This window comes from Macaca nemestrina, chromosome 6 (assembly GCF_043159975.1).
Source record: "Macaca nemestrina isolate mMacNem1 chromosome 6, mMacNem.hap1, whole genome shotgun sequence".
Classification (NCBI taxonomy): domain Eukaryota; kingdom Metazoa; phylum Chordata; class Mammalia; order Primates; family Cercopithecidae; genus Macaca; species Macaca nemestrina.
The window spans coordinates 22,674,510-22,691,184 of record NC_092130.1 but is presented as its reverse complement, the minus strand read 5'-3'; the positions used below and the strand labels follow the sequence as shown (position 1 = coordinate 22,691,184).

General features: G+C 46.0%; 1 pseudogene; it reads right to left on the bottom strand.

The window, feature by feature from the left end:
• Positions 1-7,748: 7,748 nt before the first annotated feature.
• Positions 7,749-9,590, bottom strand: LOC105482363 (transcription factor SOX-30-like; annotated as a pseudogene).
• Positions 9,591-16,675: the final 7,085 nt, after the last annotated feature.

Here is a 16,675-nt window from a genome sequence, read left to right as displayed (position 1 = left end):
AATGTGTTTATCACTTTCCAAAGTGATTCCCAGTGGTATTCCTTATCCAGTGGGCTCATCCAGGAGCATTTTCAAATCTTCTGTCACCAAGCCACTGTCATTCAAGTTGGGTCTCCCAGCTAATGGAAGTACCCCTATACAGGAGCTTTGCGCGATAGTCTAAGTTTGGCCAGGCGCAGTGGTTCATGCCTATAATCCAAGCACTTTGGGAGGTCTAGGTGGGAGGATCACTTGAGGCCAGGAGTTTGGGACCAGCCTGGGCAACATAGTGAGACCCTGTCTGTACAAAAAAAAAAAAAAAAACGAAAAATAAGCCTGGTGTGGTGGCACATGCCTGTACTCCCAGCTACTCGGGAAGCTGAAGTGGGAGGATTACTTGAGCCCAGGAGGTCAAAGCTGCAGTAAGCCAAGATCGCACCACTGCACTTCAACCTGGATGAGAGAGTGGAAACCCTATGTCAAAAAACAAACAAACAAAAACTCCCTGTAGCTAAAAAACATTCACCTTCCACATCATCCAACACGTTTATTTATTAATAGCTCCTTATATGTACCAGGCACTCTTGTAGGTGCTGGAAATTAGTGAACAAAACTGACTGAAATCCTCTGCTTTCATGAAGGCACGATCCTCAGCTCACTGCAACCTCCGCCTCCTGGGTTCAAGCGATTCTCCTGCCTCAGCCTCCCAAGTAGCTGGGATTATGGGTACCCACTATCATGCCTATCTATCTATCTATTTATCTACACACACACACACATATATATATAGGCTTGTTCTGAGAACCCAGTTAGCTTGACAAGAACCTAGCCCAAGGCCTAGCGTATAAATAAATATATATTTATTTATTTTTGTATTTGTGTAGAGACAGGGTTTCGCCATGTTGGCCAGGCTGGTCTTGAACTCCTGACCTCAGGTGATCTGCCCACCTCAGCCTCCCAAAGTACTGGGATTACAGGTGTGAACCACTGCACCCAGCCAAAGCTTATATTTGAATAGTCTTGGGGTGGTGAAGAGGGGAGTAGGAAGAACAGAAATCAGATGAAACAGGAATCAGCTGTTGGAGTCTGGTGCCTCTGGCTCTGGCTGAAGGCAGGATGCCTCCTTTGGGCTTTACGGGGAGACTCTGGTTTGCACAGTGTTTTCTCTGTGCAATCCTTTGACCTCTGGAAATGCTGTTCACAAGCCTGGAAGGCTGTCTGTGTCCCTCCCTGCTTTGGTGAGGTTTCCTTTATCTGATGTGCACGATCTTTGCAGTCAAATGGCTCTGATTTGGAATCTCGGCTCTGCCTTGCAGAAGAATGTCATTTTGCCCCTTGGAGCTTCACCTTCCTCATCTGGAAACTGGGAATAATTGTAGTACCTACCTTATAGGCTTGTTCTGAGAACCCAGTTAGCTTGACAAGAACCTAGCCCAAGGCCTAGCATCTTGTGGGTGAATGGGAAGGGGGTTTTATTGAGAATGGTGATTGTTGTGTTGTACCTGGAGTTGACACATACACTTCAAGAGGCAGCCTGGTGCTGGGGAGTGAGCCTTGGAATAAGAATCTAGAGGTGGGAGTTCAGCCTCTATGATTCCTCAATTTGCTCTGAGACCCTGAGCGACATACATTCCCTTTCCGAGCATTGATCTGCTCGCTCTCTTCCCTCATATTCAGTTCATCCCCTAGGAGGAGGAAACTGGGTTGAGATAGATCCATATCCTCCAGGTGGCCTTGGAGCATCCCAAGCCAGCACGTGCCTGTTGGGAACCTGGTCGGGAGCAATGGTTGGTCACTGGGGTTCCAACCAAGTCCTCCACAGTTACTTCTGGGGGGCTGAGTGCACTCACTACACAAGAATGAAATGGTCACCAGGAAGAATTCTTCCTCAGCTTTGTCATATTAGAAGGCTGGGGGGGCCTGATTCCCTGGAACCTGCCTTTTCAACCTGATTTCCCATACTTCTTCCCCTGACCAGATCCCATGAATTCTCTCTCTTCTCCAAACAGGCCCCTTGATTTTCCACCTTGGGACTCACTTTCTTCCTCTCTTCCTCCCTCCCTCCCTTCCTTCTTTTCTTCCTTTTGTTCTTCCTTTCTTCCATTTTTCTTCCCTCCTTTCTTTCCCCCCACACTTCCCTCCTCCTCTCCCCTTCTCACTTCCACCCCCTTCCCTCCCTTCCCCTCTTCTTCCTCTCATTGCCCAGGCTGGAGTACAGTGGCATGATCATAGCTCACCACAGTCTTGAACTCTTGGCCTCAAGTGATCCTCCCACCTCAGCCTCTTGAGTAACTAGGACTATAGGCATGTGCCACCATGCCCCGATAATTTTTTTTACTTCTTGTAGAGACAGGGGTCTCACTGTGTTGCCCAGGCTGGTCTTGAACTCCTGGCCTCAAGTGATCCTCCTGCCTGGGCCTCCCAAAGTGCTGGGAATACAGGTGTGAGCTACAATGCCTGGCCCACCTCAGAACTTTTGATTCTACTGTTCACCCTGAAAGGAATATAGATTTCCCCTCATTTCTACCTGAGGAAATTCAGCTCAGACCCTTTAGGGCCTGCCATGACATGAACTCTGCCTTCCAAGACTAGACTCTGTCCATCTCCCATCAGACTAGGAGTTTCCACCAGGCAGGGGCTGGACACGTCAGAAAACAGAGGCCTGGATGGATAACGCTTTCTGTGTAAAAATTGCATTATGCAGAAGCAGCCATATTCTCTGGAGCTCTCAGGTAATTTCCATGGTGGTCCCCCCAACCCCTCACTGCTTTAGAGATTCTGCATACTTCACTAAGGAATCATTGACTCCTCTGAAAGGTTTTCAGATAAAACCTGTCACTATCACTCTAAGCAGAGGTCGCTAATTGATAGTGCTCCTGGGACCAATAGTGGGACATTGATTTGATCAAACACTATGCTTCTCATGGTATTGAATTTAAGCACCTTGGGTGTGGTATGGAAGCTGCAGTTAGCTGCCGCTCCACCACTGCCATCTCCTTAAACCCAAGTACACTGAGTCTCCCTGGCCCCTGAAGGGATGCGAGTTTGTGATCACTGCAACGTGTTAGAACAGCAATTCCTTTAAAATAACTAACAAGTTTAAAAACTTTAAAATCATAATACATGCACTATAGATTAAAGGGTATTCAATAAAGGAAAATTCCCCTCCTGCACTCCAGGGCCACAGCAATAACCATTTCTGCGTATCCTTCCAGAAATGTTCTAAGAGCATAGACCTTTAAGATGCCCTTTATGGGCTTCATAAAATATGTGCAAAACTTTATTTATTTATTTATTTTTGAGACAGAGTTTCGCTCTTGTCACTTAAAAAAAAAAATTAGCCGAGTGTGGTGGCACATGCTTGTAGTCTCAGCTACTTGGGAGGCTGAGGTGGCAACTGTGACTGCACCACTGCACTCCAGTCTAGGTAACAGAGTGAGACCCTATCTCAAAAAAAAAAAAAAAAAAGAAAAAAACAGAAACAGAAAAAAGGAAGCCACCAGCCTGGCATTGCCCAGCTCAGTCAACAAAACATCCTTTTTTTTTTTTCCTTTGGGAACAGTCATTACAAATGTTTGGCCAAGGGCAAGTCTATCATGTCTCCCAGACATGGGCCTGCCTTAGTATCCCTTCTATGCCCAGGAACTAGCTAGAAAAAGCTTGAAGGAAATCTGGTCTCAGCATAAACATGATGATGGATTTCACAATGCAACAGCTGGGAGCCCATAGTCAATTTTGCTTTCTGTAATTAGAGGTCTGTGGGGTGCATTCCTATGCACAGATGGCACTGTGATTCCCATTTTACAGAGTAGGCAGAATTTCAGAAAAATTCCAGGGTCTGCCTGAAGTCAAAGTCAAGTGGTGGAAGAGTCAGGATAAGAATCCACACCTCTCAATATTCATCCCGAGCTCCTTCCTAGGTGATATTGGGCTACAATTCAGAGGTGGAGGTTAATGGATTCTTAGGACTTTTTTTTTCCCTGTTTTTATTTATTTATTGAGGCACCACTGCACTGTGTCCTTGGCAACAGAGTGAGACCCTGTTGCCCAGGATGCAGTGCAGTGGTGCCATCATAGCTTACTGCAGCTTCAACCTCCTTGGGTTCAAGTGATCTTCCCACCTCAGCCTCCCAAATAGCTGGGACTACAGGTGTGCACCACCATGCTGGGCTTTTTTTTTTTTTTTTTTTTTTTTAACTTTTTGTAGAGAAGCAGTCTCCCTATGTTGCCCAGGTGAATGGGGCCAGCCTCTCTACACCTGTGGGTATTTCTCGTCAGGTGGAATGAGAGACTGAGAAAAGAAATAAGACACAGAGACAAAGTATAGAGAAAGAACAGTGGGCCCAGGGGACCGGCGCTCAGCACATGGAGGACCCGCACTAGCACAGGTCTCCGAGTTCCCTCAGTATTTATTGATTACTATTTTCACTATCTTGGCAAAGGGAATGAGGCAGGAGAACAGGGTGATAGTGGGGAGAAGGTCAGCAGGAAAACATGAGCAAAGGAATCTGTGTCACAAATAAGTTCAAGGGAAGGTACTATGCCTGGATGTGCACCTAAGCCAGATTTATGCTTCTCTCCACCCAAACATCTCAGTATAACAAAGAGTAACAGAGCAGCATTGCCACCAGCATATCTTGCCTCCAGCCACAGGGCGGTTTTCTCCTATCTCAGAATAGAATGAATGTACGATCAGGTTTCACACCATTCCGTTCCCAGGGACCTGCAGGAGATGGAGGCCTTCATCTTATACTAATCCTCTTCAGCACAGACCCTTTACGGGTGTCGGACTGGGGGACGGTCAGGTCTTTCCCTTCCCATGAGGCCGTATCTCAGGCTGTCTCAGTGGAGGGAAACCCTGGACAATACTCAGGCTTTCTTGGGCAGAGGTCCCTGCGGCTTTCCGCAGTGCATTGTGCCCCTGGTTAATGGAGAATGGAGAATGGCGATGACTTCTACCAAGCATATGGCCTGTAAACATATTGTTAACCAGGCACATCCTTCACAGCCCTAGATCCCTTAAACCTTGATTCCATACAGCGTATGTTTCTATGAGCACAGGGTTGGGGCTAAAGTTACAGATTAACAGCATCTCAAGGCAAAACAACGTTCTTAGTACAGATCAAAGTGGAGTTTCTTATGTCTTCCTTTACTACATAGACACAGTAACAGTCTGATCTCTCTTTCTTTTCCCTACACCCAGGCTGGTCTCAAATTCCTAGGCTCAAGTGATCCTCCCACCTCAGCCACCCAAAGTGCTGGGATTACAGAAATGAGCCACTGCGCTTGGCCTCTAAGGGAATTTGGATTTAACATTCCAGGATAGGAAAGCAGGGCTGCGTGCTTCAAGATCAAGAGTTACCTGCCCCTGGGATTTGTAATGACATCACCATTTCAACAGAGGTCATTCTGAGAAATCCTCAGGGCCAACAGCATGTCCCTGTTTATCTGACAGGGTATTATAAACTTCACAGAAACTTCTCAAACCATTGACTTTGGAAAGAAAGTGATTCCTCACTTTTGGAGTGGAAAAGTTAAAGATTCATGAAATCAAGTAGAGGCCTAGAATCCCTGTTCCAAGCCAGGCTGTTAGGCCGTGGGGCTATTTCATTCTCCCCTACTATAGGACTGCATTCAAGCCTCCACAGACCTTCTTTCTGGGTTGTCCGAGTAAAAGGCCACTCTACTCTGAGTCCAAAAGAACAGAGTGAACTGTTTGGGAAAAGGCCATGGACCCTCTCAAGAGCCCTCAACCTTAACCTCTCCCACTTAGGATATGAAATCCTGGTCACACCATGTCCAATTCTGAATATTTAAAAAGAGATTTAGGCTGGGCACGGTGCTCATGCCTGTAATCCCAGCACTTTGGGAGGCTGAGGTGGGCGGATCACGAGGTCAGGAGATCGAGACCATCCTGGCTAACATGGTGAAACCCTGTCTCTACTAAAAATACAAAAAAATTAGCTGGGCATGGTGGCGGGCGCCTGTAGTCCCAGCTACTCAGGAGGCTGAGGCAGGAGAATGGTGTGAACCCAGGAGGCAGAGCTTGCAGTGAGCCGAGATTGCACCACTGCACTCCAGCCCGGGGGAAAGATGGAGACTCTATCTCAAAAAAAAAAAAAAAAGAAGAGAGAGATTTAAAAAGGAGCAAAGAGCAATGGCTGGGCCCAGTGGCTCGGGCCTGTAATCCCAGCACATTCGGAGGCCGAGGCAAAAGGATCACTTGAGCCCAGGAGCTCAAGACAAGCCTGGCCAACATAGCAAAACCCCATCTCTATTTTGTATAAAAATCTTTTAAAAAAGTAATTAAAACTTTGAAAAGGAGGAATGAAAATTATGTTTTCTCAACTGTGAAAAAAATGCTCAGGGGGAAGGAAATGTATCACAGTACTAAGATGTTGACTAGGTTAGGAGGATGGGGATATTGCGGCTGGACTATATTTGTTTTCCCTTTTCTAAACATCAGCATGTAAAATAAATTTCTGACCAGGTGTGGTGGGTCACACCTATAATCCCAGCACTTTCGGAGGCCAAGGCAGGCAGATCACTTGAGCCCAGGAATTTGAGACCAGCCTGGGCAACACGGTGAGACCCTATCTCTACAAAAAATATGTAAAAAGATATAAAAAAATAATAATTAGCTGAGCAGGGTGGCCAGTGCCTTTAAGTTCCAGCTACTCAGTAGGCCAAGGTGGAAGGGTCACTTGAGCCAGGGAGGTTGAGGCTGCAGCAGGCAGTGATCATACTACATGATTCTAGCCAGGACAAGACAGTGAGACCATCTCTAAATAAACAAATAAATTTCAGCCGGGCGTGGTGACTTGTGCCTGTAATCCTAGCACTTTGGGAGGCAGAGGTGGGCGGATCAACTGATGTCAGGAGTTCAAGACTAGCCTGGTGAACATGGTGAAACCCCGTCTCTACTAAAAATACAAAATTAGCCAGGCATGGTGGCATATGCCTGTAATCCCAGCCACACAGGAGGCTGAGGCAGGAGAATCGCTTGAACCCAGAGGGCAGAGGTTGCTGTAAGCCGAGACTACGCCATTGCACTCCAGCCTGGGCAAAAAAGAGAGAAAATCCGTCTCAAAAAATAAATGAATAAATAAATAAATTTCTTGGGGCTCCGGTTCTAACTAAGATAGAGTCAGCATAGTCTGTCTCTCCCACTGGCTGAAACTGAAAGCCCTGGACAGGCTGCATGAAGCAGCCAGCTGAGGACTCTGAAAAAGAAATATTAACAAGGCTGGTGCAGTTGCTCATGTCTGTAATCCCAGCACTTCGGGAGGCTGAAGCAGGAGGATCACTTGAGGCCAGAGGTTTGAGACCAGCCTGAGGAACAAAGTGAGACTCGGCCTCTAGAAAAAATAATTTTTTTTTGGCCAGGCACAGAGGCTCACACCTGTATTCCCAGCACTTTGGGAGGCCAAGGTGGGCGGATCAGGAGGTCAGGAGATTGAGACCATCCTGGCCAACACGGTGAAACTCAGTCTCTACTAAAAATACAAACATTAGCTGGGCTTGGAGGCACGTGCCTGTAATCCCAGCTACTGGGGAGGCTGAACCAGGAGAATCGCTTGAACCAGGGAGTCGGAGGTTGCAGTGAGCCAAGATCGCGCCACTCCAGCCTGGCGACAGAGTGAGACTCCGTCTCAACAAAAAAAAAAAAAAAAAGAAAAAGAAAAAATAATGGTTTTTTTGGTAGCAGCATTATCAGTAGTAGCCAGAAAAGCACTTAAAAACTCTGACACAGCAGAATCCTTTTATCTGACCAAAGGATCTGCGTTCTGAAAAGTGGAAGAGGAAAATCTTGATTGCCTTTTTTCTCTCTTCATCTTGTCACTTGGCCCAAGGGTACACCTCGCCATGGAAGCGACTTAACAGAGCAGGGAAACTAAAGGCCCCAATTTCTAGCTAGAGGACCAGGCAAATGTCTATCAAGAATACTTCTCTTTTTGTGCACAAAAATTAGTCCTATCTAAACACTAGGCCTTAAATTCGACTTTTAAAAAAAATACTTCAGAATTTTGAAGGCGTTGGTGTATTTTACTGCTATATATACAAGTCGATCAGAAGTGATACCTGTGCAGACTCTGTCCTGAAAAGAATCAGTTCCATGACTTTACTTTTGTGGTTTAGACTTGGGAACTGCTGACAAAACAGCTATGGGCAACACAGGTGCAGTTTCGAAAACCCGACTCCCCTGCTGTCTAATACCTGCATCTGAGGGCAACACGGTGAGCGGGACATCTTTGGTTTCGATTTTTACAGAAGGCTCCAGTAGGGACTGCATTTTAATAGGCACTGGTGTAAGGGGGACTTTGGTCAATCTTATCAGCTCTGAAGGCGGAGCTCCCTGAAACTGGATCCGGGCCCCAGGGGGGACCGTGTGGAGAGTCAAAGGGATCCTGAGGTCTTGCTGGTGTGGCCCAAAGGCACCGGAAGTTGGGGCCAAGATGACCCCCGCACTGCCACGAAACCGGCCATTGGACGCGAGCTCCGCGCCAAGCCTGTGGTCCTCGAGGAGTCTCTCAGGTTCCTCCATTTTGATCACACCTTCTCGGATGGCCGCCGGGCTTTTGCCTTCCCCACCTTGCATCCTCCTCCTCCAGCTTGCCCTTCTCGTTCCCTCGGAATAGTCGACGGCCAGCCTGAGGCCTTCCAACTTGACGGCAATGGAGGCTCTAGGACCGGTGTCGACGGCCCCCCGAGGCCCCACCGACCGGTCCAGGCAAGGCCCTAGCTCCTGCTTCTTGGCCTTGACGTGCAGCGCCCGGGGCTGCACCGGGCAACTTGGGCCTGCAGGGGGCGCCCTCGGACGCAGCCGGCGGGCGGCAGGGGCCGCAGGACAGGCCTGAACTGCAGCTGGGAGAGAAAGTGGCGCCCTTGTCTAGAGCGTGGGGCCGTGGTAGCAGCAACACCTTCTCCAGCTTCACCTCCAGCAGCCGCTGGGCAGCACAGGGTACCAAAGCCTCCCTACACTAGGAGGCCACAGTAGCAATGGCGGCCGCGCATGGCGTGGGCAGTGACGGAGGGGTCTCCACAGCCACTGCCCAAAAGGAAGTGCCCTCAACCGGCAACAGGGACGGAGCCGGACTCAAGGGGAGCGGCTGAGGCAGCGGCTCCTGCCTAGTTCTCTCCATGGGGGTTGGGGGATGCCCCGGCCTGGATTGTGAGCTCTGCCGTTTGTTGGCGACCTTCCCCCTCCCTGTTTCGGTTAAGACCCTTGCAAGGCCTTTGCTACCCAGAACCCTATGCGGTTCAAAACACAGCTCTATGTCTCAGCCTCACCCAATCACAAGCGACCAATACTCCTGTCCAGCCAATCACAGGTGGGTTTTGTGGCTCTTCCCAGCCCATACTCTCGCCTCGTGCTGAGTCCTCAAATCACCCGTGATGGCTGGAGCCTCAGGGCGAGTTGCCCATTTTAGCTCACTCTCCCTCTCTTGCGGAGTTCTCTCCCAGCATTGTCTTTAGTCATCTTTCCCCTGCCTGGAGCTGCGACAATGGCGTTGCCCAGGAAACATTGTGCTTCCAGTCCGCTGACCTCCAGGGAATAAAGTCTTTGATGTTAAGACACGCGATGGCCTTGTGCACTGGCTTTGTGCTGCCTAAGTAATCTGTCGGCCCTGAGTATCACCAGGACTTTTGAATCTTTGCCAAGGGAGAATGGGGGAGATTTTGCAACTTACCAATAACCCATTAGCTAATCTTGCTGGGAAAAGCCTTCGACTTTGTGCAGTTCTTGTTCTAGTTAAGCTTTCAATTAATCACCAGGTCCTGTGGCCCTACTTCCAAAATATTATACATCCCAAATTCATCCACTCCTTTGGGTCTTTACTGCCATTACTCTGGTCCAGGCTCCCACCATCCTTCACCTGGATACTGCCAAAGCCCTGTAAATAATCTCCCTGTTTGTCAGCCTTGCCTCACTACACTCCAGCTATCTTTTGAAAATACAAATCTAAGGTTGTCACACTTTTCCTAAAGCTTTCCATGGCTGCCCACTGATATGTGATATGTGTGTAAAATCCTTGACAAAGCCTTAAAATCCCCAAATGACTTGGGATCTAACCTACTACTACTACTATTACTACTACTACTACTATTACTAGGTTGGTGCAAGCATAATTGTGGTTTTTGCCATTAAACAGTTACCACTCTAGCCCTGAGTCTTTGGGTTTCAGCCACATTGGCCCCCTCATCATTCTCTTTCTACTGAAGGGTCTTTAAACATGCTGAGTGTGCTACTCTTTATGTCTCCTTAATTCCTCCTACCCAGTTTTCAGTGCAGCTCAACTGGGACTTCTTCAGAGAAGCTTTTACTGACTCTGAAAATCAGATCTAATCTTGGTCTACTTATACCTCTATGACTTCGTTTGTTTACCACGATTTGTAATTAGAATTTTCACTGTGATGATTCCACTGCCTCTCCCACTCGACTATAAAGTCTTTGAAGGCAGAACTGTTTGTGTTTTGCCCATCACTGAATCCCCAATGCAGATCATTAAGCCTGGCATATAATACTCAATAAATACTTGTTGAATAAATAACTGAATAGCAACTGTAATAGGGTAATAATAAAATAGTAATAATCACTACCTGTGTTAAGGGCTTACTTTTATGCTAGACACTCTTCCAAATCCTTTCCGTGTTTATGCTTCTCCTTTTATTAGGATTGTGTTTATTTCCATTACACATCACCAAGAAAAACAAAAAGAAATCCTGTATTAACATTTGTTGCATTTCTAAATGACATTCTGGCCAAAAGCTATAGTTTATCTTGATGTAGATGATTTTTGCAATCAAGACAATTTATCACTCAAAGACCAACTCCAATTCATTGTCTAATCCTCTGGTATCAAATGTGGTCAACAGGAGTTCTTATGCCCAGCAGATAGACAAGAGCAATGATTTTCAAACTTTTTTTGATTTCAAAAACTCTTTATACCATTAAAAACTACTGAAGATCCCCAAAGAGCTTTTTTCGTTTGGATTTTATCTCTCAATATTTACTAAGTTATAAACAAAAACTGAAATTTTAAAAATAGCTATTAACTCATTTAAAACAATAATGAAACCATTATGTGGTAACACATTTTCACGAGGAACAAATGGTATTTTCCCCCACATTACACTCACAAGAGAATGAAGCGAAAAGAGCAAATATTGCATTAGGATTATTATGAAAATAGTTTTAACCTAACTGACTCTCTGAGAGTGTCAGTCCCCATACCCCACTTTGAGAACTACAGTACTAAGGTTTAAATGGGAGAGTCAACTGTGTGCATGAACAAAAGCTAATAAAAGAGGCAAACAAATAAATCAAGTTGTCAGATATCAGGGGAAACCCCAACCCCAATATTCAGCATGGGTTCTTTTCTATTCCCTAAGCATTGGCTCGTCTGAGAAAAAAAGGGAAAGAGTACAAAAGAGAGAAATTTTAAAGCTGGGTTTCCAGGGGAGACATCACATGTCAGCAGGTTCCATGATGCTCCCTGAGCCGTAAAACCAGCAAGTTTTTATTAGTGATTTTCAAAAGGGGAGGGAGTGCATGAATAGGGCGTGGGTCACAGAGATCACATACTTCACAAGGTAATAGAATATCACAAAGCAAATGGAGGCAGGCAAGATCACAGGACCACAGGATGGGGTGAAATTAAAATTGCTAATGAAGTTTCAGGCATGCATTGTCATTGATAACATCTTATCAGGAGACAGGGTTTGAGAGCAGACAAAGGGTCTGACCAAAATTTATTAGGCGGGAATTTCCTTGTCCTAATAAGCCTGGGAGCACTATGGGAGACCGGGGCTTATTTCATCCCTTCATAAAAGACAGCTGCCCCCAAAGCAGCCATTTCAGAGGCCTACCCTGAGGGGCGCATTCTCTTTCTCATTGATGTTCCTTGCTGAGAAAAATAATTCAGCGATATTTCTCCTATTTGCTTTTGAAAGAAGAGAAATATGGCTCTGTTCCACCTGGCTCACCAGCAGTCAGAGTTTAAGGTTATCTCCCTTGTTCCCTGAATATTGCTGTTATTTTTTCAAGGTGCCCAGATTTCATATTGTTCAAGCACACATGCTCTACAAACAATTTGTGCAGTTAACGCAATCATCACAGGGTCCTGAGGTGACATACATCCTCCTCAGCTTACGAAAATGACAGGATTAAGAGATTAAAGTAAAGACAGGCATAAGAAATCACAAGGGTATTGATTGGGGAAGTGATAAGTGTCCATGAAATCTTCACAATTTATGTTCAGAGATTGCAATAAAGACAGGCGTAAGAAATTATAAAAGAATTAATTTGGGGAACTAATAAGTGTCCATGAAATCTTCACAATTTATGTTCTTCTTCCATGGCTTCAACCAGTCCCTCTGTTCGGGGTCCCTGACTTCCCACAGCAGTCAGAGCTGTGTGAACCAGAGCAACTCCATCTTGAGTAGGTTTTGGGTAAAATGAGGCTGAAACTTACTGGTTTGCACACTCAGATGGTTAAGGTATTCTAAGTCACAGGATGAGATGGGAGGCTGGCACAAAATACAGGTCATAAAGACCTTGCTGATAAAACGGGTTGCAATAAAGAAGCCAGCTAAAACCCACCAAAACCAAGATGGCAACCAGAATGACCTCTTGTCACCCTCACTGCTACACTCCCACCAGTGCCATGACAGTTTGCAGATGCCATAGCAACATCAGAAAGTTACCCTATATGGTCTAAAAAGGAAATAACCATTAAAATGGGCAACCAGCAGGCCTTGGAGCTGCTCTGTCTATGGAGTAGCCATTATTTTATTCCTTTACTTTCTTAACAAACTTGCTTTCACTTTATGGACTCACCCTGAATTCTTTCTTGTGCGAGATCCAAGAACCCTCTCTTGGGGTCTGGATCTGGACCCCTTTCCTGTAACATCTTTCTGGTGACCCAGATGGGAATTTAGTGCAGAAACCCGTGGTAAGTGGTGGGGTCCTGTAACATATTTCTGTTGACCACAGAATCGACTATACTGTGGAAACCCCCAACCCAAAGGCTAACTTCAGGTATGTGGTAAGGTCTAGTAACGTCTTTCCAGTGAACCCTGAAGGCATGATACTGAGGGGACCCCCGTCCCAAAGGACATAGACTACAGCACTGATTGGACGACTTTGGGCAAGTGGTGGAGTATCCATATAAAGAATGGGATTGGGTTAGAGGCCCAACTTAGAAGAATTAGAGCCTCACCTAAGACAGTGTGGGTTAGAGGCCCCTCTTAATAAAAGGCAGGAATGCTTGACCATCCTTGGGTTAGAGGCCTGACTTAGGAGGGTTAGAGTCCCTTCTAAGATTTAGGGTGTTAGAGGTCCCTTTCGTTAAAGTACCTTTTGGCTAAGAACAGGTTTGGCACTACGGGATGTTAACCGCTATTCTCTTTGAAATACTCTGCCCTGGCCAGGGGCGGTGGCTCAAGCCTGTAATCCCAGCACTTTGGGAGGCCGAGACGGGCGGATCACGAGGTCAGGAGATCGAGACCATCCTGGCTAACACAGTGAAACCCCGTCTCTACTAAAAAATACAAAAAACTAGCCGGGCGAGGTGGCGGGCGCCTGTAGTCCCAGCTACTCGGGAGGCTGAGGCAGGAGAATGCCGTAGACCCGGGAGGCGGAGCTTGCAGTGAGCTGAGATCCAGCCACTGCACTCCAGCCTGTGCGACAGAGCGAGACTCCGTCTCCAAAAAAAAAAAAAGAAAGAAATACTCTGCCTTGTACTCTTTGCTGACAGCTGTGGGTGACAGGGTTAGGCATGTACAGGATCACGGGACACAGGGAGCTTTTTCCTCCCCTAAAGGGGACACTTGAGAGCTGATGGGACTGCTGGAAAAGATCCCTTCAGTACCGAGAAGAGGCCACCTGAACTTTTTAGTTGCTGCAATGGGTGGGTCTTTCTCTGGCTTCCCTGAGTGCCTCACCTTCCCCACCCTGCCTTAGGCAATGCTTTCCTCTCTCTGTATGTGCAAACTGGTTGTAGGAATGGTAAAAATCACTATTTCTTGCAAAGTTTTGATTAATGGAAGAAAGGGTTTGTGAAGCTAGTCTTAAACTGTAGTCAGTCTGGTACATTTTGTGTGTAGTTCTGTATTTTTCTGTCATAAACAGGGGTACCTTAGGATAGAACATGGGCTTAGGACACCTATAAGCCTGCTGTTCAAGATGGCCCAGCAACCTGGTCAGTCACGAACTTTGCTGCAGGTCCCTGAAAAAAACTGGGTGAGGTTTGCCTCTTCTCTTGTACATCCTTAGACACTTGACCTTGTAGCCTAACCATGTGGCTGTGCTTTCTCTTTTCACAGTGGTGGCCCAGGTTCAGGGTTCAATTCAGGGCTTAGGGAAAGAGTCATTTATCATCTACCTATTTTTTTTTTTTTTTAATTGAGATGGAATTTCACTCTTGTCACCCAGGCTGGAGTGCAATGGTGCAATCTCGGCTCGCTGCAACCTCCGCCTCCCGAGTTCAAGTGATTCTCCTGCCTCAGCCTCCCAAGTAGCTGGGATTACAGGCGTCCACTACCACTCCCAGCTCGTTTTTGGATTTTTAGTAGAGATGGGATTTCACCGTGTTGGCCTGGCTGGTCTCGAACTCCTGACTGCAGGTGACCCGCCTCGGCCTCCCAAAGTGCTGGGATTACAGGCATGGGCCACCGTGCCCAGACTTGTCTATGTATTTATATGTATTATGTGTGTGATGTTTACCTATAAAAGAGCTTTGATTAATTGATTTAAAAACAATTAAGTGTGCCAGGCACGGTAGCTAACACCTGTAATCCCAGCACTTGGGGAGGCTGAGGTGGGTGGATCACGAGGTCAGGAGTTCGAGACCAGGCCGGGCAACATGGTGAAACCCCATCTCTACTAAAAATACAAAAAATTAGCCAGGAGTGGTGGCATGCACCTGTAATCTCAGCTACTCAGGAGGCTGAGGCAGGAGAATCGCTTGAACCCAGGCGGCGGAGGTTGCAATGAGCACAGATTCTGCCATTGCACTCCAGCATGGGTGACAGAGCAAGACTCCATCTCAAAAATAATAATAATAATAATAATAATAATTAAGTGCTTAAATCAAATATTTTGTGAGAAAAGTAAAAAGTATAATGCGCTTTATTTAGTTCAGGTGACTTAAGTAACCTTAGGGAAATAAATAAAGATTATTAGTAAAATAAAAACATCTTTTAAAATGTAAACATTTGTTCTAAATTATGCAGGCCAGATACTAGGTTTGCTAAATGCTTTAAGGTCATAAACTACTTCTTTGACTTTTGAAAATTGTTCAATTTGCCTACCTTGAAGACATTAAATTCCAGATAAGGTCTAGGGATATGTGGTGTTAGCCATACCCCCTAGCAATGCTAGAAAAAGTCAGACCTCTGCACTTCTGTTGAGGCCCTAGGCTCCACACCTAGTACATAGTTAAAATTGCTTACTGGCCGGGCGCGGTGGCTCAAGCCTGTAATCCCAGCACTTTGGGAGGCCGAGACGGGCGGATCACGAGGTCAGGAGTTTGAGACCATCCTGGCTAACACGGTGAAACCCCGTCTCTACTAAAAAATACAAAAAACTAGCCGGGCGAGGTGGCGGGGCGCCTGTAGTCCCGGCTACTCGGGAGGCTGAGGCAGGAGAATGGCGTAAAAACCCGGGAGGCAGAGCTTGCAGTGAGCTGAGATCCGGCCACTGCACTCCAGCCTGGGCGACACAGCGAGACTCCATCTCAAAAAAAAAAAAAAAAAAAAAAAAAAAATTGCTTACTAACCAGGGTTTTCACCAAAAGTCAAAATTGCTGAAAGTTATCATTGTAACACGTAATTGAGACTACTGAAGAAGTAGTTCTACATGTAAGGTGTGTAGGGAAAGTGAAATGTGTTTTTCTGGTAAAAGATTATAAGAAGTCATATGACTAAATTTTCTTGCCTAAAAGGTTAAAGGATTGTTTTAAGTTAGGCAGAATAAAGTTGAAGGTTTAAGGAAGTTATGGAAAGTTGTGGAAAATTCATTGTAAGAAATTCTGTGTGTGAACATATTGGCTAAAGTTAAAGGGGTATTCAATTTTTCTGCAAATTAAACATTGGAATAAAAACACAGTAAAATTAGGTGTGTCTGTATTTCACTATCAGAAAGGTGAATTACTAGTATATACCTCACACAAATTAAAAATTACTTGGGAAAAATTTATAGTACTTAATTTTTATTTTATTTTATTGTTATTATTTTGAGACGGAGCCTTACTCTGCCATCCAGGCTGGAGTGCAGTGGCATGATCTCAGCTCACTGCAACCTCTGCCTCCTGGGTTCAAGTAATTCTCCCGCCTCAGCCTCTGGAGTCGCTGGGATTATAGGAGCCCTCTACCAGGCCCAGCTAATTTTTTTATATTTTTAGTAGAGACTGGGTTTTGCCATGTTGGCCAGGCTGGTTTCAAACTCCTGACCTCAGGTGATCCACCCACCTCGGCCTCCCAAAGTGCTGGGATTACACACGTAAGCCACCACAGCAGGCCTAGTTTTTTTTTTTAATTGTACTATTTAGCGGTTTTTTGTATGTTCACAGCATTGTAAAACAATCACCACTATCTGATTCCAGACCATTTCATGATCCCAAGAAGAAACCTCAAATCCATTAGTAGTCCTCATTCCTCCTTACTCCTCACCCCACCCGTGTCCCTAGAAATC